At 40.9% G+C, this 21,974-nt stretch overlaps 1 protein-coding gene across 11 annotated transcripts in view; it reads right to left on the bottom strand.

Annotated features, from left to right (window-relative positions):
• TANC1 (tetratricopeptide repeat, ankyrin repeat and coiled-coil containing 1) overlaps positions 1 to 21,974 on the bottom strand; it is a 250,240-nt gene that overhangs the window by 158,890 nt on the left and 69,376 nt on the right. For 8 of the 11 annotated variants that reach the window (XM_037848509.1, XM_037848508.1, XM_037848514.1 and 5 more), the window contains one exon: positions 15,153 to 15,322. The gene's annotated coding sequence lies outside the window, so the exon portion shown is untranslated. Of the gene's footprint in view, positions 1 to 7,809; positions 7,935 to 8,443; positions 8,528 to 15,152; positions 15,323 to 20,798; positions 20,838 to 21,974 lie in introns of those variants that run through there. The other 3 variants (XM_037848510.1, XM_037848511.1, XM_037848512.1) reach the window with 3 other exon arrangements.

Raw genomic sequence — 21,974 nt, 5'->3', positions numbered from 1 at the left:
AGCTATCCAGTTGTTAGTAGAGAACCAAGGATGTGGTGACATGCATTACCTATGGAAAAATATCAAGAGGATAAAACATAAGAAATACTGTGCTTTACTTTAAATGTTACATTACAACCAGAAGTACAGGTGTAACGCAAATAAATACTGGCCAGACACAACCCCTCAATTTCTGTCCCATAAAACCTTACCCTCCATGACAGTAAGTAGTACAAATATATGGTTATATATACTTAAGAATAAATCTTTTGAAATGTAGACCACTTTAGGTGTCATTTCTTTAAATTACATATTTGATTCAGAGAGACAGACCAGCCTCTAGGCTACCATCACTGATTTTAAACAGGAGAACAATTCTTATGTTTATTTAAAAGAAATAAAGGTGATTACGCAATATCATCCTTAGAAGACCAATGACCTGAATTTTTCTTCAGCTAAAATTTCCTTATTTTGACTATCATTCAACATCTATATTTCCAAAATGTCATAGGTTCTTCTGATTAAAATCTTAACCTAAAAGTTAAATCAACCATCAAGTTTATTTCCACTTCTGGTTTTTCTCCTTTAATAACTACAGTCTTTGGGGACAGACACAACGTCTCCATGTTATGTGTTAGGATTCGGCACAGTCTTACACTGGCATATAAAATATGACAAAAATCTTCTGAGATAAAACAGTGAGATTATTTCAAAACACGACAAGATCTATCCTAGTTTGCAATCACAGTGGCAATACTGTAACCAAAACCACCTTGTCTGAAATCATAAATAAAACTAGCATTAAAATTTTCCTCTTCTGGAGTGCCATACTGCTTATTTACAAAACTTCAAGTCAAATATGTGAGCTGAGAGCAGGGATGATGTTTATTCTTTAGTGGATACAAACAGAAGCCAGAACACAGGCTTTTGTACCCACTATGTTCTCAATATTTGTTGAAAAATTTAACAGGGATGCGATGAGCACAGATGAGTGATCATCTCCAGATCAAGCAAATAACCAATATTCATAGCAGTTTATCATTTACAAAGAATATTTCTACATATTTTCATTCACAAGGAATATAAGAAAACCCAGTTAAAACCATGTGGGTTCAGACAATATGATATACTAGGGAAGCGGGCTGGTCTGAATATGTTATATACCCCATAAAAGACTTCTGTTCTTTTAATCCAATCTTGTGGGTGAAGACTTATTGTGGGCAGGATCTTCTGATTAGGATGCTTCCATGGAGACATGACACACCCAGTTGTGGGTGGGATCTTGATTACATTATTTCCACGGGAGGTGTGGCCCCACCCATTCAAGATGGGTCTTGATTAGTTTTCTGGCATCCTCTATGAAAGGAAAAAAGGCAGAACTCAAAGCTGCTTAGAGAGAAAATGTCCAGAGACATTTTAGAGACAGCTGTTGAAACCAGAACCAGGAGAGGAGCTAACATGAAATTCAGAGTTTGCCCTGGAGAAGCTTAGAGAGAAATGCCCTGGGAGAAACAGGCAAGGACGCACAGGAGCTGAAAGAAAGAAGCTAAGACAGAAGCCCAGAGACATTTCGGAGAAAGCCACAGATACCAGACGCTAACCCCTGGAGAGGCCCAGCAGACTTTGGCCATGTGCCTTCCCATGTGACAGAGGAACCCCAGATGCCATCGGCCTTCCTTCAGAGAAGGTTTCTACTTCTTGATGCCTTAATTTGGACACTTTCATGGCTGTAGAACTGTAAATTTATAACCTAATAAATCCCCTTTATAAAAGCCAATTCTGCCAAGGATGAACTTGGATGGAATTGGAGGATGGAGGACAAGTGGCTCAAAGGGACACAGTTGAGACATAAGGTAAAGGAAATATAGAATGTAAGCTTTGTATCACTGTTGAATCTCTTGTACTTCTTAGCTGTGCTTAATGGAATTGCATAAAAGAATGTTCTTGTTCATGGGAAGTGTATACGTGAATTATAGTGTATGTTCAAGGATGTGTGCGGCTAGCTCTCATATGTTCAGAAGACAGCAACAGATGATGGATGATAGATAGGGAGAGAGGGAGGGAGGGAAAGAAACAGCGATGTGACAGCATGTTAAGGTTGGTGTATTGAGCTATCAGGGGAGGGGGGTCAGGGTATGATGGAATTCTTTGTATGGGGTTAGTATTGTTTTTGCAACTGTTCCTATAACTTTGAATTTATTTCAAAATAAAATAAAATAAAAAGCCAATTCATTTCTGGTATTTTGCATTTCGGCAGCTTTAGCAAACTGGAACAGGAAGGAAATGTTCAATTTCATAATATCCTTTTATGTCCACCCCTGAATTATCCTTAAAATCTCCAGCCTCAGACCAGTGATCCCAAAAACTTAAACTTGTACACTCTATGTATACTTCACTTGAATGGGCTTCTCCTAAACCATCCATCTGACCCTCAAAGCAAAATTACTTCTGAAGATTAATTGGCCTCCTTTGTTTTGTGAAAAAAAATAATAAAGCCAGAGAAGCAATATTTACAAGTGTAACAACCAGACAATAAAATATACATGAAGACGTGTTGGAAACAATTATGAAATATTGCTTATTTCAGAGGAGGGGGGAACATCAAAACATCCTCAATTTTAGAGGCTTATTTTTTAAAAAAAACCTATTAAGTTTTGACTCATGTAGAAAGAGCCCATCTTTAGAACTTTTCTTTGCATTCACCAACATTTAATGTTCATCAATACAAAGGAAACAGGTGGTGGTAGGAGGGAGTCTGAAGCAGCCTACAAGACTGCGTAGACCAAATAAGAGAAAACAAAGCAAAACAGAGACCACAAATACAACAAAGAGGTCTGCTAGGAAGCAGGCACTTGCTGTTAACTGGAAATTCATGGAAACCCTGCATTACAGAAGCTTCCCAAGAGCAAAGGCCCTGCTTCAACATTCTTTGAGATCCCTCAGGGCTGGGAAAAACCACCCCTTGATGAATACTTGAAATTCCAAGATGTCTCTCTCACATTTTTTTCTGCAGCAGAAAAAGTACCATCCTATGAATCAAGAAACATAGCCCTAGCCCTGGTCCTAACAACGTGACTGGGAACAAGTCACTTAAATGCTCTAGGATTTATATGCCTCATCTATAAAAGATGGTAAGGTAGGGGAGAGTGGACTCTTTATCAAGAAACCAGAAAGCAACTGTGATAACAAATTGGCCTTCGGTTTGCACAGCTGGGTAATACAACATCACTAAGGTATGATTTATTCCCTAAATCACATAAGCCAAACCATTCAGTCTTCTTTACTCAAACCCATTCTACAATAGTACCTCCAGTTCTACTGTTCTTTTCTTTTTAGTTAAGACTGTTTGTCTTAGGCAAAAAGAATTATTAAAAACATAGTAAATTGACAGTTGCTAGTATTATGAATTTAAGAGTATTCAAAGTATGATATTTTAACTCAAATGATTTTTTATATAAAAAATTAATTGGCTTTATAATTTAGAGCAGTTTGCTTCTCTGGTTTTGTACCAGGGAGGGCTAAAAAATTTTACCTGGATTTGCCAGATGGTGGAGATGCCATGCCCCTAAACCCCACAATGTGGAAGGGATAACTGTATTCTATTTTCTGACTCTATGAATTTGCTTATTCTGATTATTTCATAACAGTGAGATCATACAATATTTATCCTTTTGTACCTGGCTTATTCACTCAACATGATGTCTTCAAGATTCATCCATTTTGTTGCATGTGTCAGGAATTCATTTGTTTTCACTGCTGAATAATATTCTACTATATATATACCGCTTTTATTTACCCATTCATCAGTTGATGGACATTTGGATTGCTTCCATCTTTTGGCAATTGTGAATAATGCCTCTTATGAACATCGGTGTACAAATATCTGTTCAAGTCCCTGCTTTTAATTATTTTGGGTAAACAGGAACACTCATTCATTGCTGGTGGTAATATAAAATAGTACATCTGCTGTGGAAGACAGTTTGGTGGTTCCTCAGAAAGCTAAGTATAAAACTGCCATATGACCCAGCACTTGAATCCAGGTCTAGAATTATCAGTTCAGGCTCTGAGAAGCTGCCTTAAAAGTCCTCAATGAATGGGGAGAATGGTGGGGGCGGTGACCAGGAAGGAGGAGGTTGAGCAGGAGACTGAAAGAGTGGTCACTTTTGCATAAATGTGAAAGCATAGCAGTAATGGACCTGGCCAAGGAGACCTAGGGGAGCACCAACATCAACTCTGGATCCCCAGTGGCCAGGAGGCCAAAGAGTTCTGGAGAACCACTGGGTGTCAACAGTCATTGAATGTGGCCGCACACTCTCTCACAGAACTTTGTGGAAGACTTGGCTGGAGTCACAGGATGCTCTGCTCCCCTAAGGCTTGCAGAAACTGGGGACACAAGTCTTAACCTTCATTATGGCAGTTAGCACCTTAACACCACATTCTGAATGCATTCTCTTCTCTTTTCCCTCCTCAAGTGTTCCACTTGCATTATACAACAGAGATACCAGCTTGACTTACACTGACCACCTTCTTGACATGCAGTAATCACAACTCCCTGGATAGAAGTAGCAGGCATTACATTTACAAAATGACTTTGGGCAAGTTCCTTAGTCTTTCATGACTCTTCTATCTAATGGGAATATAGCTATTTTTCCTGCTGGACTGAATAATTTCAGGTTTCCTCCATCTGTAGGCAAACTTAAGGAAGCAACTTTATTACTTGTTATCACAGTAGCTGATAACCCATCACCATGATGAAAAGGAACACCACGGATGAGGCAATGCTGTAGGTGATAAGCCTTTAGCATCAAAGAGACCTTGAAGACATGTCAGAAAGTCCATTTTTCAAAAGTGTTAAAAGGCACTCAATCAGTGCCAGCTGAAAGAAATTTGGTATTATAAATCTAAAGAAATTGAACTTTTTAAATTGTACTGCATCTGGCCTCAAAGTGAAAAGGGTCAGACAACTTCAAAGATGCCCTATGAAAGGGAGCCATTCATCAAAGATCTCTTGCTTATGTAGCTGACAGATGGATCTTTCACTTAATGCTGCAGAATATAAAACATAAAGATCCCTTCTCCACTTCTGTCGTTGACTTGCTGTGACTCTTTGAACATGGTTATAACCTCCTCAGGCCCTAATTTCATTAGGAGAGGAGTTCTCAATACCCATGAAGGTTTTAAATCTTCCACAGGTGATTCTTAAAATGCAGCCACCAACCCTTATTTACCTGTAATCACAGGCCAGGCCCAGCTCTAAGGTAGGTAGGTGGTGTGTGTGTGTGTGGGGGGTGGGGGGGGGTGTGTGGGTGTGGGTGTGTGTGTGTTCATTTATTCCTCACCGCTATCCCTCTGCAGTAGGTACTCTGTGTGTGTGTGTGTTCATTTATTCCTCACCGCTATCCCTCTGCAGTAGGTACTGTGTGTGTGTGTGTTCATTTATTCCTCACAGCTACCCCCTCTGCAGTAGGTACTATTAATATTCCCATTCTACAGAGGCAAGGAGAGGATGGTGATCTGCCCACAGTCACATAGATGTACAGGGCAGAGCCAGGCTGCCCATCCAGACGATCTGGCTCCAGAGTCTGACCACTCAGTCCTATGAAATGCCTCCTCTTCAGGATGCAAAGCAGAGAGACTAGCTCCCAGGTATCTGGTAAGGAGGTCCAACTCAGGCAAAACTGCTAAATGGGAAAGAAAAATCATCTTTGGTGACCCACACACACACCTCCACCCCAAGAGAAGCATCCTGGGCACCAAATCTATCCTGAAAAATCCCTACCCCCATTGCAAGAAATCTCCATCCATTCCCTGAGGTCCTACTAGGCATCCAACTTACAGTCATTTCAAATCAGTGCTGTCAATGTGTGTGCCCCAGAGGCACCACAAAACAGAATACATGCTAAAATTAAACTCCTCGATTCATCAGCCCACAGCGGGAGAACACTGGAAGTTGGGTCATCTTGTCAATGGAAAAATTATTTGGGGCAGAGACCTTTTTGTCACATGGGCAAAGAAGAGAGAACTACGATATTCACAAGGAGATCAAAAAATCACTCTGTTACTGAATGAATTTTACCAATCTTGTTAAAAGGTGATGGGATGGGGCAAGAAATGGTCTGATGCCCTTGATTTCTTTCACTGGGCAGTTTTACACCCTCAGATAAAGTTAGTATAGTTTTAATCTTGGATATCATTTTCTGAAATAAATGCCCATAGTGACAATACAGTGAAGAGCTGAATAAAATTCATACAAGCCACACAGCATCATCTCCTCCCATAGCTAAAGCAAATAATATTGACATACACATACTCTTATCTGAAGTTTGTAGAGAAAACCATCCTTGGGTAGAAGCATTTAGTTGCAGTACACAGTCTTAAGAGGGACGGCTACATGGGCCTGCTGGAATAGTTACATGGGAATGAACAATGCCTTTATTTTTTAATTGACTCCATTAGCCCTAAAATGGAGAATGCCAGAGCTCCAGTTAAAAGTCAAAGACAAGTCATGCCAGGAAACAAAATCCAAGTATGTCAAGACTTTTTTTTTTTTTTTTTTAATGTTAACAAATCCAGTTTCAAAACAAGATGAGAAATATACAAAAAGTGCCATCCAAAGCAGGGGTTGTAACCTTTATAGTGCTACGTATGGCTTCAGCAATCTGGACCCTTGCATCAGAGTAAAGTTCTTGAATGATTATAAGTAGAAAATAAGATTACAAGGAAAAATTATACTGAAACATATCAAAGAATTTAGAAAGCAAATCTGTGATATAATAGTATGTGTGCTTTGTAATGCATAAATAAGACATAGCAGCAGGCCTAATTACTGTAGTTTCTAAGCAATAATGTGCATAAATGGTATTTTTAACTATCTGCAACCATGTAATACAAAAATAATTTCTATGTGGCAGTGACAGGTACTGTTAATGTTTCTGTCTACATTTACTACTCAAGGGAAGACTAAACTTTGGTTAGAGGTTAGTGAAAGTTGTAATTTTTTTCTCCATATATCCAAGTTCACAGACGCCCCACCACCCTCTGATTCCTTCCAATGATCCCAGGGGTTAAGGATCCTTGATCCAAAGGATCAGAGTTAGACTCAATGGAACAATTACTCAGGCTTTCCAAAAACTCGTACTTCTAGAGAAACAGTAGCTCAGAGTTTTATACCACTCACTGAACCACTGAAATTCAGAAAACTAAATAGTAACTTACTGATTGGCACACATGAGCAGGATCAGGTATTCCACATAAGTACCACTCCTAGCAATTAAATGTCAAGTCCCATGATTAGTTTTCAGAATAGTCTGTGAAAGTTCTATTTAACAAGAAAGTCCATGACCACCAAACTGCTAATTTGCCTACAATAACCACGCGTGGTCTTGCATGAGAAAGACCTCTGGAAATTTACTGTGTAATATAATGTACAAAAAAGAGAAAGTCAAGTTTATTTGGGATTAATGCATTCAATATACAGTTCTGATTTTGTTATTTACTTTGTGAGTGCCTCACCCTTTTTTAAAGCATTTTGGGTCCAGCTAAAGTCTTACAATTAACCGGATTTGACTTCCCGGTGACGATGGAATCCAAGACTCAGCCTCTCTCGCCCCACGGCCTCATAGAGTCAGGCCCTGGCTCAGCTGCATGCCACTAATTCAGGGGATGCCCATACAAAGATAAATATAATTCAGAGTCCAAAACACACAGATTTACATTGGGCCACTGCCAATTTCTCATGGGTCCTGGGTAACTGAGATGGGTTTTGTTTTCATGGTTAGGAATTATAACAGCTGCAGAAGTGCAATACTTTTTCTAGACTAATAAAATTACCTAAGTCTGGCTCACTTTTTCAGCTGTGGCAGCAGTCAAACTTCCCAGGAAGAAGCAAGCCTCATGCCCTTCTAGGAGAGCAGGGATGATAGTTCTGAATGAAACACAAGGTATTCACACCCAACCTAACAGCAAAAACAAAACAAAACAACACAACTTCAGCTAAATTTTGAATTAGAGTAGTTCCTATGCATGGAGAGTACAAATGTTACTTTTAGGAGTGCCATAAAACTTCAATTAAGCCTATGAAGTTCAACCTTTCTATTTGAAGGCATGTCACAATGCTATGGATGAACGTCAGATTTTTAAAAAAATTTCTCTGAGACTCAGTGAGAGGTTCAATTAAAGCACTGAGTAATTCTGCAGCGAAACCTTTGATCACAGATTCTGTCACCACTTCTCTTAACACACACAGGCAGCACATGAAACAACTCAGGCCTAAGGAAAAAAAATTGGTCTTGTGAAACAGCTTGTAAACCATGACACTGGTATTTAATAAGAAGCCACACATGCACATACAAATACACACAGATTACTTTCCTCTAAGAGGTGTGTGTGTATGGGGGGTGGGGTGGGGTAGGTAGTTTCAAAAGCTACAGCCTCCAAACTGAAAAGGAGCATTTCTTATACATACTTGGACATGGAGTGCAAAATTATTTCCTAAATGTAAGTGTGTGGTCCAAATGACTTCCTTTGGAAAACAGGATCACATGTTTTTTCAATGACTTTGAGATGGAGACAATGTATGTGATATTGTTCTTGATACAGTGAAGAGGTTGCACAGATGTGTTAAGTTTTCATTGTCCCAATGAAACATCTTTCTGGTACTGCAAAATATGCAAGTCTGCAACAAAGGAGATAAACATTTTTAAAATATCTAGTCTTATTTTTAGACAGTAGAACTTTCCAAGCCAACTGCTCACTGCATTCTCAAACCTTTATTAAGAAAGCCCATATTTTAATGTACTGATAATTCATTGAAAATCATAAAACCACATTCACCTCCAGTTTAAATATGACTGCTAATCTCCTCTTACCAATAATGTAAATCTGTTACAAACAGAAGACCATTATTCCACAAATCCAACAACCAATCATAAAAATAACAGCAGAGGTGGAGTCACCCATGCAGTGATCACTCCATGGCAGACACTGTTTCCCAGGCATCATCTCAGTCCTCACAACAGCAGCAATGTAGGAACTATAATTATTCTCATTTGAGAGAGAAAGAAATTGACACAGAGAATCTCAGCAGCTTGTCCCAGCTCACACCTTGGTTCTTACCACCCCCACTCCCTCCCTTTAATGAAAGACACCTTCTGGACCATGCCTTGGCACTCTAAGCCTTGGGATTCCAAGATAGATTACCTACAAGAACAAGCTTCTGTTACACAGCAATTACACAGTAATTCCCATAGCATTACAGGAAAACTCCAAAATCATTCTGATAATTTGGTTTTACTTAAAACTATATCGCCACATAATTCTAAATAATCATACTTAACTTTCTGTAAGAGAAACTAGACACTGCCGTCTCAAACATCCAATCCCATGCCAATATATCCTTTGCTCTCTTTTCTCTGCACCATCTTTCTTGGAAAAATAATTTGAGTACCCACTTCAACTGTCACTTCTATGCAGGTGACTCACGAACCTCTCTCCCTTGCTTTACAAACTGTGCAACAGTTACAGTGGTTTATTTCCAACTTCCTGACATCAGTCCTGGCAACAAAAACTCAACATGTGCAAAAATTAAACTCATCTTCTCCTTGCCCCACCTCCAAAACCCACTCCCCAGCCTGTGTTTTCTGCTGATAAGTATCACCACCTCCTGGTCCACCAGACTCTAAGCCACTACATCCTCGTGGCCTCCACCCACCCTTGTCTGAAAAAGAGCCAAACAATTGCTGAGCCTTACGGACTCCACCTCCTCTCCTCACCCTACCTTTCCAGGGAGAGCCTCAGTTTCCCTCCATTATCCCTCCCAGCCCGGCTTCTCCCGCTCTCTCCCTTTTCTAATTAGAGAAGTTGTGAGTTCACAGATCAAAGTGCATCAGAATCACCTGGAATGCATGTTAAGACAGGTTGCTCACCCTGCCCCCAAGAGTTTCTGGTTCAGTAGGTCTGGAGTGGGCCTGAAATTTTTCATTTCTAACAACTCCCAGGCAATGCTGCTGTCCTGGAACAGGGCACACACTTTGAGAATCACTGCCCTAGGTCTCCTCCCATTTCACTGACACAAATTCTTCCTAAAGCTTTTCATCATGGGCCATCTTAACCCTTTTTAAATTTGGGTATAGGCCTTCAATAACTAAGTCTAAACAGTAACAGCTACCCCTTACACATAGGGCCTACTATGCTTTAGGGACATTATCTCTGCCGATTTCAAAACAATGCTGTAATGTGGCATTTCCCTAAAATTTATAGCTTTAGAAAACCTGGACTGAGAAAGGTTAAACAATTTCTAAATTCCACAATAATAAATTCGTTTTATATGTTCATTTTAAAAGAACTTCTCCTTAGACAAACTTTGTTACCAAAATAGAATGAAAAAGGGAGAACTATGAAGGGGAAAAAAATGAGCATTTCTTCCTTAGAACGCAAGGGCTAAGGAGAGAACTATAAAGAAACAAGATACAGAACTATGTGTCATGATTTGGGGTTCATTTTAGTACAGAACAAAACATGTCCAAATCCATCCTCTCCCAAGATCAATTTAACAGAATAAACAAAACTTCAACACAAAATCAGTAAACTCTGCTTTAATTCACATACTTACACTTTAATATGTATTATCTCATTATGCAGATCACATCCACATCTGTTCTAAAATAGTTATACTCAGAACTAATAACAAAAATTAGATCTACATATACTGTTCTTGTTAACAAGATCTTTACTTGAAAGAGCTTTTTATGCCTTTATTTTTTATCTGTAAGTGAAGGATTCTATCAGAATGAAAAACAGAAATCCAGAAGACTTAGATTTTCACAGTCATTAAACAAAACAAGGCGCATCCGAGCCAATTATCAACTTCTATAATCAAACAGAATTTCTCAAAAATGCCCCTGAATTTTAAAGCACTTTCCTTCATGCTATCCCATCTGATTCTCATAAAAACCCCCGTGAGGGTAAGTGGCCAGACCCCATCGTCCTTATATCCGGCCACACAGCTAATGCTCAGCTAAAGAACAGCCAGACCTGGAAACTCGATGGAACCACAGAAGGCATCGACCAGGGTTTTTCCATCAAGAACCATGTCTTTAGTGCCTATTAAGTAAGTAAAAATAATACTGAGAGAGACAAGTATGAGTAAGACCCAGTTTCTTCCTTCAACAAAGTCAATCTACATGACAAAAGACTAAACCAGCACTGGGGCACCACAGGAACAGGGCAAGGCAGAGCAGCATAAAGAGCGACAGCTTTCGAGTCAGAGAGAGCAACCCAAAGGCTTCAATCCCCAAATCCCAAATCCAGAGTTCTTTCCCTGCCTGTGACCTGGGCATGTACTTAGTCTCTCTGAACCCTTGATTCCTCATTATAACAGAGATAATGTAACTCAGAATAGTTGTGAAAATTAGAGACATATGACAAGTGCCTAAGACTGTGGCGAGCCTGAAATGCGCATTTTATAAACACTTGTAACTGTCACATATTCTTAAAACTGCATACAGACACAACTACACATTTTAAATCCCACAGTAATTAAATGTTAGTGGAATGGCTTTTAAATTTGCCTTTTCCTTTTTAACTTTGGATATTAAAATAACAGGACTTAATGGCTAATTAAAATATCACACTGACTGAGGGAGAAATTCAAGGGAAGACGCAAATTTCTGGCTTGAGTAAAGTAGTAGGGTAGATTACAGAACCATTTCCCAAAATGAGAAAGGCAGCATGGAGATGAGGGGCTTGTTGGGGAGGAGTAGAGAACAGGCAACAATTAGGGGGAAATTAGCTTAGTTGGATTATTGAGTTAAAAGCACCTGTGACTATATGTCCTGACAATTCCACTCCTAGAATATGTAACAAAAAGAACTGAAAGCATGATTCAGACACACACTTGTATACCAGTGTTCACAGAAGCCTTATTCACAATAGCCAAAATATGGAAACAATGTGTTCATCAACAGATAAATGGATAAACAAAACATGGTATATACACAATGGAGTATCATTCAGCCATAAAAGGAAGGTCTGAGACATGCTATGACATGGATAAATCTTGAAAACATTATTCTAAGTAAAATAAGCCAAACACAAAAAGGACAAATACTGTATGATGCCACTTAAATGAACTATCTAGAATAAACAAGTCCATAAAAACAGAAAGGAGATTAGAATTTACCAGAGGCTGGAAGGAAGGGGAACACCGAGTTTTTGCTTAATGAGTACCGAGTTTCTGTTTCTGATGATGAAAGGTTTTGGTAATAGATGAGGATGTTGATAACATTGTAAATGTAATTAATGTCACTGAATTGTACACTTAAAACGGTTACAATGGCAATTTCATGGTGTGTGTATATATATGTATATAGCCACAAAAACAATTTTTTTAAAAGTGCCTGAGAATCATCCAAGTAGAAATGTCTAAAAGATTGTTTGAAATGAATTGAACTCAAGAGAAACTTGGGGGGTCAATAATGTGTGGGTGGTGGCCGAAGACACTGAAGCATTTGGGGCCCCCAGAAAGGCTGAGCAGACAGAGAAAACTACCAAGGATGAAACCCGGGGAAACATCAACAGGTAAGCGGCAGACACAGGCAGACTAAGAAGAGACGAAAGAGGGAAAAGCAGCCAAGAATGATACAAAGGAACTGGGAGGGGGAAGTTTCAAATATGCAGTATCAAGTGCTACTGAAAGGTCACGTACATTCAGGACTAAAAACGGACACAAGACTCAACTATCAGGCCAATCGTGACCCAGGCTAGAGCAGTTTCTGCGAGTTAAGGTGATGGAAGTCAGATGACAGGTCATCTCTGAGTTCACTCCCAAACTTACAAATTCTTTTCTTTCAAAACAGAAACTCTCCATTCTCCATCAAAACTCATCCAAGTCATAAAACCCCAAACAACGGTGCGTTGCAAGGTTTTCTTCAATAGAAAGGGGATGTGGAAAGAGAGAGAGGTAATAAAAAACCACAAAACCCATTTAACACAATCTTTGCTATAAGCTCCCATCTGCTTCCTGAAGTTGGTCCCAAGGAGGGACAAAAGAAAAATTAACTAATTTTCTGCCACAGAAATTGAAGGAATAGGAAATGCATAACTTACTAAATAAATTTCCTGTCTAAAAAATCCTAACGGCAATACACTTAAATTGCTATTTCATTGTTACTTTGAGAAATGTGTTACCACAGGTCTAAAGGCTTCAGTTTCAATATGCAAAACTTTACATACTTTTCTAAAATTCCATTTAAGCAGATTCCCACCTAAATTTCTAAATAAGCCTAAGTGCTCATTTAATTTAGTAAATTGTTCTTCAGTGTCACGTATCTTTCTTTGCAGACTTACAACCATAGAAAATGTTGTCCCAGACAACTTCAAGTTAAAAGTTATGACATGATTCTACAGTATATATTATGGCACAACAAGGGAATGCTTGGCTTGGCAGTATAAACTGGTTAAACTAGTTAGTAGAGTTCAAAAATATTCCCCCAAACATCTGCTGAGGGTAATAAAGAGTTTTTTGTTTTTAGTCTACCCCTCACACAAATATTTTTTCAAAAAGTTAACCATCTCAAACATTAACAACTAGAATAATCACCCACATATAGCAAAGGATTTGAGTATTTGAGAATTCTGAAGTGTTCTCCTAAAAACACTGATCATCCTTACAAAGCATTATTAGATCTAAGCAGGTGATATCCTCTTCTCTTCAGGTCCTATGTGGCTACCAGTTTTAACCAAGTATACACACGATCACCTTTGAAAAAAATATATATAGGAGGGACTCAAACACCCACTCTCCAAAATTAGAGTATGTAGCACATGTGGAGTGAGTCCAGTGCCTAATTTCTTAAAGCTTCAAAGGAGATTCTAATATGCACCCCCCACCACCCATGCCCTTGTTGAAAAGCTCAACCTTTTTGCTAGATCCCCCAAAGTTTGGGGGTGGGGGGAAGTTGATGTGGCCACTTTGTTCCTCCAGGACGAGCACAGGGTGGTAGGAGGAGTGAGCGCAGAATGAGATCCTGCTGGCAAATCACACAGGACAGACGGCAGAGTATGCCAGCAAGTCACATTTCAAGGACTCAGAGGTTCTAAGGCAGCTTTAACCTTGACCCCATCTTCTATAGAAAAACACTTCTAACACCCATAGAGAAGGGATCCAGGGCAGAGTCTTCAGCGCCGTCAACTATTTCGTCTGGGAACTACTGGGGATACCTGCTCTGCTGCCTCAACTGTGAGCAGATGACCATAAATAACAGTCCTCCAAGCTGTGCACACAACAGGTCAGATTGGAAGCGTGCTTCTTAGACAACTGAGACCCTCATCTTAAAGGAAAGAAGGGAATTTCTGAGTCCGACTACCTGCAATACACTAAGGACAGAGAATGCAAAAAAAAAAAAGACAAATAGAACAAAAACCTTACCCATTATGAGCCTCCAGCCTCCACAAACCCCTTGAAGTATATATTTTTGTTTTACAATTTACAGGTAAGACTACAGAAAAGGAAAACCTCAGCATAGATGTTTATTAACTTTCCTAAAGTTCCTCAAGCCACACAACCAGAAAATTCTTGAAACATTGACGGAGGAAGAGGAGAAGGGCACAACTCAGAACAATTTAACAGGACACCCTATAGAATAGGTGGAAGACAGAACCTCAGGCAGCTTTAACTATCATAACCCCAATAAACCAACCTACAAAAGGTGTCAGGGTAAAGCAGGCTGCAAACGGTCCCTTATTTATCTCCCGATATCTAGAGGGAAGTTTAAAATTAAACTTCACAAAGTTTTTCCTGGTGATTGGTGAAGTGGGGACAGGGAAATGACAATGATAAAAAGATTAGTCAGCCTGACTTTATGCAAAAGGCTGGATTTCTAAAAAATTTTTATCAATTATACTTCTATAAATGCAAACTATAAAGTAAGTTCAGTGGAAAAGTACTCTGCTAAACACCATAAAGGAGGTAAACAAACTAACAAAAACACCCTGAAATGAGCACAAATGTAAAATCAGAAATTTAAATGCCTGTGGTATTAATGACAATAAATATAAGTGCTTTAACACAGGTAACTAAGGCAGTGTTTTTTATTTTTTAAAAAAAAAGTCTTAAATTTCTTTGAAAACAATTACCTTACATTCAAAGATCTCAAAATTTTCAGAAAATTGTGTACCTTGGGGAACTCGGTCTGTCAGAGCGTGGATCCTGTGTTAGCTCCTCTCCTGGGTCTGGCTCACCTCACTCACCCCAGAGTCCACAGGCTAGCAACAGAGAGAAGCTGTCTCACTTGGGCACCACACAAGTTCCTCTGGACAAGTCGACCACAGAAAGCTGGAAAGAAAACTGGAGAAAAGAAAACCTGTCAGCACTTTCACCCTACGACAATCAAGAAACAGTGTATAAAACCAGCTGTAGCCTCCCTGAAAATCCCAAAAAGGCAACAACGGAGAAGAAAGAGACATCTACATATACATACCCTTAACTGTGAAAAAGCTGGGTGACTTCAACACCCTCCGTTCAAGATGACAAGGGACATTTACTGACAGCCCCTTGTCTTGAGCAAGGTACTGTACTGAAGGGCCAAGTTTACTTATACTATCTCAGGTTTTCTCTTAAGTGATGCTAATGGACTTGCAACCCAATACACAATAAAAGGATTTTAAAGGTTTAAAATAATAGGCAAGAGCCCCTCCAAAACCTTTAGGGTATTTTCATTTTCTGGAGTTTCTCCTTCCCCTTCCCTCTCCTTTCCTGCTTCACTCCTTACAAGTTCCACCCCCACCCCCAGCTCTCTCCCCACTACTCAGTATTTCCACCAACTAATTTCACACCTTTGCTCTCTCTCCCTGTTCCCTCACCCCTACCTCTCTCCCAGTCTGGAAATTAGTCATCCTCCAGGCACAGTCAAATATTACCTGCATGCCCTGTCCCACACCCTTGGAATTTCACTAGTCCTTGCTCTGCACTCAGAACACCTTGCGGAGGTTTAGATTTTAGCCTTCCTTGTCTTTGTACTGCCATGACGTCCTCCCCCTACCGAAGTCTTTCAAGGGCTTGTTTCACCTGGTATCCCCCACCACCATCCTCCAGCTTACCTCACAAGTAGAGGCAGATGTTCAACACACGTTTGTTGATAAAAGAATTCCAACAAGAGGCTTCCCATGACTGTTAAGAAAACATCTCTGAACCTACCACTACACCTGCCCTGGAAAATGTTTCTTTTCTAAGAGTGCTTTCCATGCTCAAAGACACCAAATCCCAGGCTATTGCCCAAGTTAATCCTCTCACAGCAATGCTGTGAAGCATCATTGCCCAAAAGGGCTAAATCACATATAGTCACATTGGAGCCAACAAAAACCATGTTAGCAGGACATGGGGTACTAATAAGTCGGTAAATGCAGAGGCTGGGTGGAGGCCCTTTCTCCCCTCTGAGTCTGTTTAATGAAGAGCTGCCCTGTTCTCCACCAGGATGAAGGCAGTTGAGCTCTGGAGAATTTGGAGAAGAGACCTAAATGGACCAGGTGGTTGCCCCATATCAGACGTTTAACGTTCCCTCAAAAAGGACTTATGTCCAGCCACAGCTCACAAATGCTGCCAAGGATTCCGAGCACTCCAGGTTTCCACTTCACCAGGTTTCTGACCTCATGGGCAGGCAAAGTATTTAAGCATTGACTGCAGGACAGCACCACCTGGTGAACATTAGCTCAAACATCTGAATCGTCCTATTATTCGCTAATAAAAGGGATCACCTGCCTCTTTTATAGAAGGTTCTGGCAGCCAGGAAGGGAATCCATCTCCCAGCTGCTGCAAGTACTTCAGCCAATTCTTCTTTTGTAAAACACCTCTCAGCAGAGAAGGCAGGCCTCTCATTTGTCCCAACCACAACCAACAGACAAGTATGAAGGAATATCCATCACAGCCCACAACACACCTGCTGTCAGATGGACAGAAGACCCTCTGCCCAGACCACACAGACAAACCTGGACCTTTCAAGTTGCTACATACACACATAGCTTGTCTATAACTCCTTCTCCATCTAGAGCTGCTTTCTGAGTCTAAGACTACAAAGCCACCACTGTAAATTACAGTTACAGAGGTCCCAAGGGGAGCCAGCTTCTTGCAAGAAGTAAGCCTGTCCCTATAGTCTGTTTTTGTGGTGATGAGATCACAGAGTTTAGATTCTGTATTTGGTCCTACATGGGTTTTAAGAGCCATATCCAGTAATTACAGAAAGGAAAAAAGGAGGTCAACAAGACCAGAGGAACTCTGAGTAGTATTTGAGAAGTTACTTATAACTACAGCTGCACCACCTATCGGACTCAAAACATAAACTATGCTTCAGGTTTCAATTTTTCATTCCTTCAGTCAATTTGCTAACCTAAGTTAGCAAAACAAGTCGTGTTTCAGCATCCCTCCATTCAAAGGGTTTTCCGATGCACAACCCAAAATATGAGCCCAAGAAAGTTTTGGAAAACAAGCATTATGCCACAAGATATTCTCATGCAAAATGCAAAGTGATAACAAAATACTTATAGCAGTAATTTTTAAAACAGTGGAGTTTAGAGACTAGCTGAGTGATAATCTTTAACTGCCAAACACTTGCTTTTTATTTTCAGGTCTAATTTCCAATTGACTCCTAAAAAACCCTTAAAATCTTTTGAGGAGAATTACCAGGGCTTGCATTCTGGTCATCACTTTCTTTCAAGGATCAACAGAGAGACTTCAAAGTTGTTTACCCAAATAGAAGTATTAACAAAATTGTTTTTCTCTCAAGTACCACCAAAAATCTGGTGTCAGTCCTCCTCAGACCACAAAAGAAGGACTTCAGTGTGTGTTCACGGATCAAACCATCTCAAAGTGGACTCCATGTGACAGTTCAAACCCTCCAGCCATATAGGACTCTGCAGCACTGGATACCACTCGAGTAGAAAGAGAAGCCCAGGGAGGTTAAACGACATGCCAAAGGCCACCCAGGCAGAGAAGCCCTCCACCCGCCTTATCAGCGACTTCATGGCATGGCTCAAGCCATGTTCAACAGCAACAACAGGCTGGCAAACAACACCCCAGAAGCCCTAAAGCAAATAAAATGAAGCTCTTGTTTTTGTTTTCTTTCATTTTCAAATGCTGGTGCTTAACCAAAAGCAACTTAAATAGAGGAGGAAGATAAAGAGAACTTGGTGGGGTTTCAGCATGCATTCATGGCAAAAAGCACTATTAAAAAGGCCCTTATTTCCACTCTAAATCTTGTGGCTTCCTTTGTCCTTGAGATAGGTGAACTGCTAATCACTGTTAGCCTGTTAACTATAACTAACTGCCCATCACAATCTCCTGGGGCGCTTCAACATATTCTGATGCCCATAACAATTAAAACCAAACCCTGGTTCTTTTTAAAGTTGATCCCCTGATTCTAATGTGTAGCCCAGGGTTGAGAACCATGAGGACTGAACTACGAGATCAGCAGGTTGTTCTTTTTCCATTTAGGGCATGGGGTGGGAAATAATTATGCTTAAAAAAAAAAAAAATGGGGGTGGGGTGAGAGGAGAAACACAAATGGACAAGAGGTAAGAGCTGGAGGAAGCTGAAGTGACTCACTTGCAGATGATGGTCACTGGGGTGGGTGCAAGGTATGGCCTGGAGGTACTCCCTGAGCGAAAAGACAGGAGTAGGGCCAGAATGGACCATTCCCTAAGAAAACCCTGGATGGCAACCGTCAACAGGTGTTTGGCTGCTTTGGGGGGGGGGGGGGGGGGGTAAAGGTAGCAATTCCATGCTCATTCCTAAATCATTATTCCTAAGTTTATTATTTGAGAAGTGTTTATAATATGATGGTTTTCATATATGAACAATTATGGAACCAACCACATTTTTTTTTCCTTCCTTCCTTCCCTTTTGTTTTAACAGATGATCCCTACTTTCTTGCTCAACAAGTCTGGGAAAGCATACACACTCCTTACAGGCTTATCTGCCTGGAGTTACAGTGCTCAAATTACAGAGCCTTCCTTGGTATGAAACCAAGGCTCCCAGGCAGCCTGCACCCAACTTGAAATCATTAGCATCATGATGTTCTCAGAGGCAACAGTGACCAGATAAGAAGGTACCTGGGTTAAGGGTCCAGATTGCAGGAACACGGGCTTTAGCCAAGGAGAAAATTCTGTTCTCGCTCCCTCTTCTTTTAATTCTTAGGGCTACCAGCTTTCTACCTGTCCTTCTGTAACACAGTGACCAAAATTAGGCTGTCCAGCTTAGATGTCTCCTTCCCAATGTCTCCCTTTCTCATGGAAATTAATCCAACCTTGCCTTACCCCTCTCCTCTATCCTTCTCCAGTATTTTCCAAAGCATGTCCTGCCGGCCAACTGTACCAGAATGACCAGGGCCATTTTTGGGCACCACTCCAAACCACAGAGAATCATAATGTCTGGAGTAGAGCTCAAGATTCTGCTTTTAATCAACCACATAGACACAGCAGTCTGTGAACAAAACCCTCATCGAGTCTTCCTTTGAAATGGATTCATCAGACATCCTGCAAAAATCTCTCTGTAACCTCTGCCACTTCCTTAAATGGGGTTTGATCAACCCACCCTCCTCCTCAGTCCTCTGACCAGGTCTCTGTTTTTCACTGCATGGCCACTTACTTCCTCTAACACCACTCTGATTCCAGCACTCCCAGCTCAAAGTTCCTCACACATGTCACTCTTCTCTGAACTTGCACCCAATGCAAAACTCCCTACTTTCAATTTCGATTTTCAGGTCTGTTAGTTCTCTCCCCCAACTAAGTGTTAAGCTTCTTGAAGGCAGGGTCCATTCATACTTTCCATGTCTTCCATAGGGCTCACTATAGCTTAGGTTCTGAGAATAGTTATCCACAAACCAAGTCCTTCAGTCACCCTTGTCTCATTTTTCCTGGATAAACTTTCATTCTTGCCTTTGCATAACAAAATTGATTCAAGCAAGAGTGGGAGAAAAGAATTCTTTATATGCTAGTGAGAGAAAAGGGGGAAACCTATGAAAGACAAAAGTTATAAACTAGCAACTTGAACCATCCAGAAAAAAGCTTGGAGCAAAAAAAGCAAATAGTCTTTTGAGCTGCCAAAATCTGCATCTTACTTCAAACACCATTCCCAAGAGGATTTCCAACCTCCCCACTTCTCTATCAAGCACCTCTCTCCCAGAGCCTCATTTAGAGCCATTTACTCTTCTTTTAGATACAATTCTAACAGGAAGGACTATTTGGTTTCCCCCACCACCATTAAGTGGGTGGAGAGCAACTGCTAAATCAGGGCACAATGACAGCTCTGAGAAAAGTTATGACTGTCAGGAAACAACTTACAAAATCAAAAACAGTAGATTATAGACCCTCATAATTTAAATAGCTTTGTACTCCCCAACAGTGCCGAAGGACACCAACACAATTCAAAACAGCACAATCAGTGGCTCTCAAACATGACCCTGTAGCACTAAAAAACGTAATTTTGCTTTCCCCAGGAGGAAAGGGGCCCACATGGTCAGCCTCAGCCCCAAAGACCAAAGCATTCTCTGAAACAGGGATGGGCACCACCTCCACATGGCATATCACCTAATACCCCGATAGGCTTTCAAAAGCAGCCCCTCAACCCTCAACACTGCATTTCTAACCTGGAGCCTGCCAGCGGCTCCTCCCATAGTCAGCCCACACTCACCACTAATCGCCTACTTTATGGTATTTATTAGTGAGTAAATCTCCTCACTAGATTATAAACTCCTGAGCAGAGGGGCTACACGTTTGTGTGACCCATTAACCCCCACTCCCCCACCCCCACCTGGCAGATGAAGCCTACTCACCCTTTGCAGAGCTGCTCAGAATCCCCAGGGTCAGATGACCTAAGGCAAGGAGACATCTAAATGAGTGTGTTTGAAAACACACCTGAAACTCCTTTTACAGATTACACAAATGCCTGCCCTTGCCACATACACTCCCCCATACCCACCCCTGGATAGGGAGTTCCAGACCCAACCCTAAGCATTTCTATAATCTGTAAGGGACTCAAAGACCAAGGAATAGGAATAAATTCTGCACTGCTGCATGTGCCTGTCTGAACCACCAAAGCTGGGGGGGCCACCCAACCTCAAATATCTTTAATCATTTACCTACTCAGAACTGGTGAATGGGGACTTCAAATTTATTTCTTGGTAAATATCATTCAAAGGTACTGATTTGGTGTTTAGTAAATAGAGTACTTGAATGAAATTTGGAAATTCTGTAATATAAGGTTATGATTCACACTTAGTTCAAACAATTCTTTGTCCTTATTGAGTTAAAAACAAAATTTATGGCCAGGTTCAAGAAAGTAATTCACCGCTTAGTTTCAAGCCCGTTTTGCTTCAAGCTCGTTATTGAATATGCCACTTAAACTCTAAGACCTATTCATTTACACAGAGGCTAAAAAGGCCTACCAGAACACTGAACCCTCTCCACTGAGGTCCAGGCAGTCTGAGATTCCAGGCCTGACCTATTATTTCTAGTTTCCACAACCCTCCTTCCTCGACAGCTGAAGCCTCTTAACCCCGGCCACCCTCTCACACCACCACCACCTCCTTCCTTTGCTGATTCAACCCAGCGGGAATTTCTAGGACAGAGATTTAAACAGCTCTGACCTAGCAGGGAGACAGTTCCAAGTTGTTCTTGCTGCTTCAAGAGCCCTGACCTTGTACCTAATGACTCAGCTTTCTCCTGCATTCCAAAGGCATAACCCACCCTGTAGGCTGGTTCGGATAAACACTCCTGGGACCCACTCTTGATAGCCTGCTAGACCCTGGGGCTGATCCCTAGGGGTTGAGGCCCCGCCTTCGCACTGGGCAATCCTCCCTGGAGGCTGGAGGTCAATCCTGAACCCTCAGGTCAGGGGACAACGGTGCCCGTGCCAGGCTACTCCAATGCCCCCAAACCAGACCACCCTCTGCCAGGCAATTAGCCCTGAAGACCTGCACCTTTCCTTCCCGACAAGCTAGACTTCTGCC

The sequence above is a fragment of the Choloepus didactylus genome, chromosome 9 (genome assembly GCF_015220235.1).
Source record: "Choloepus didactylus isolate mChoDid1 chromosome 9, mChoDid1.pri, whole genome shotgun sequence".
Taxonomy (NCBI): domain Eukaryota; kingdom Metazoa; phylum Chordata; class Mammalia; order Pilosa; family Megalonychidae; genus Choloepus; species Choloepus didactylus.
The sequence above is the reverse complement of the archived record's forward strand: the minus strand, read 5'-3'. Positions and strand labels throughout refer to the sequence as shown.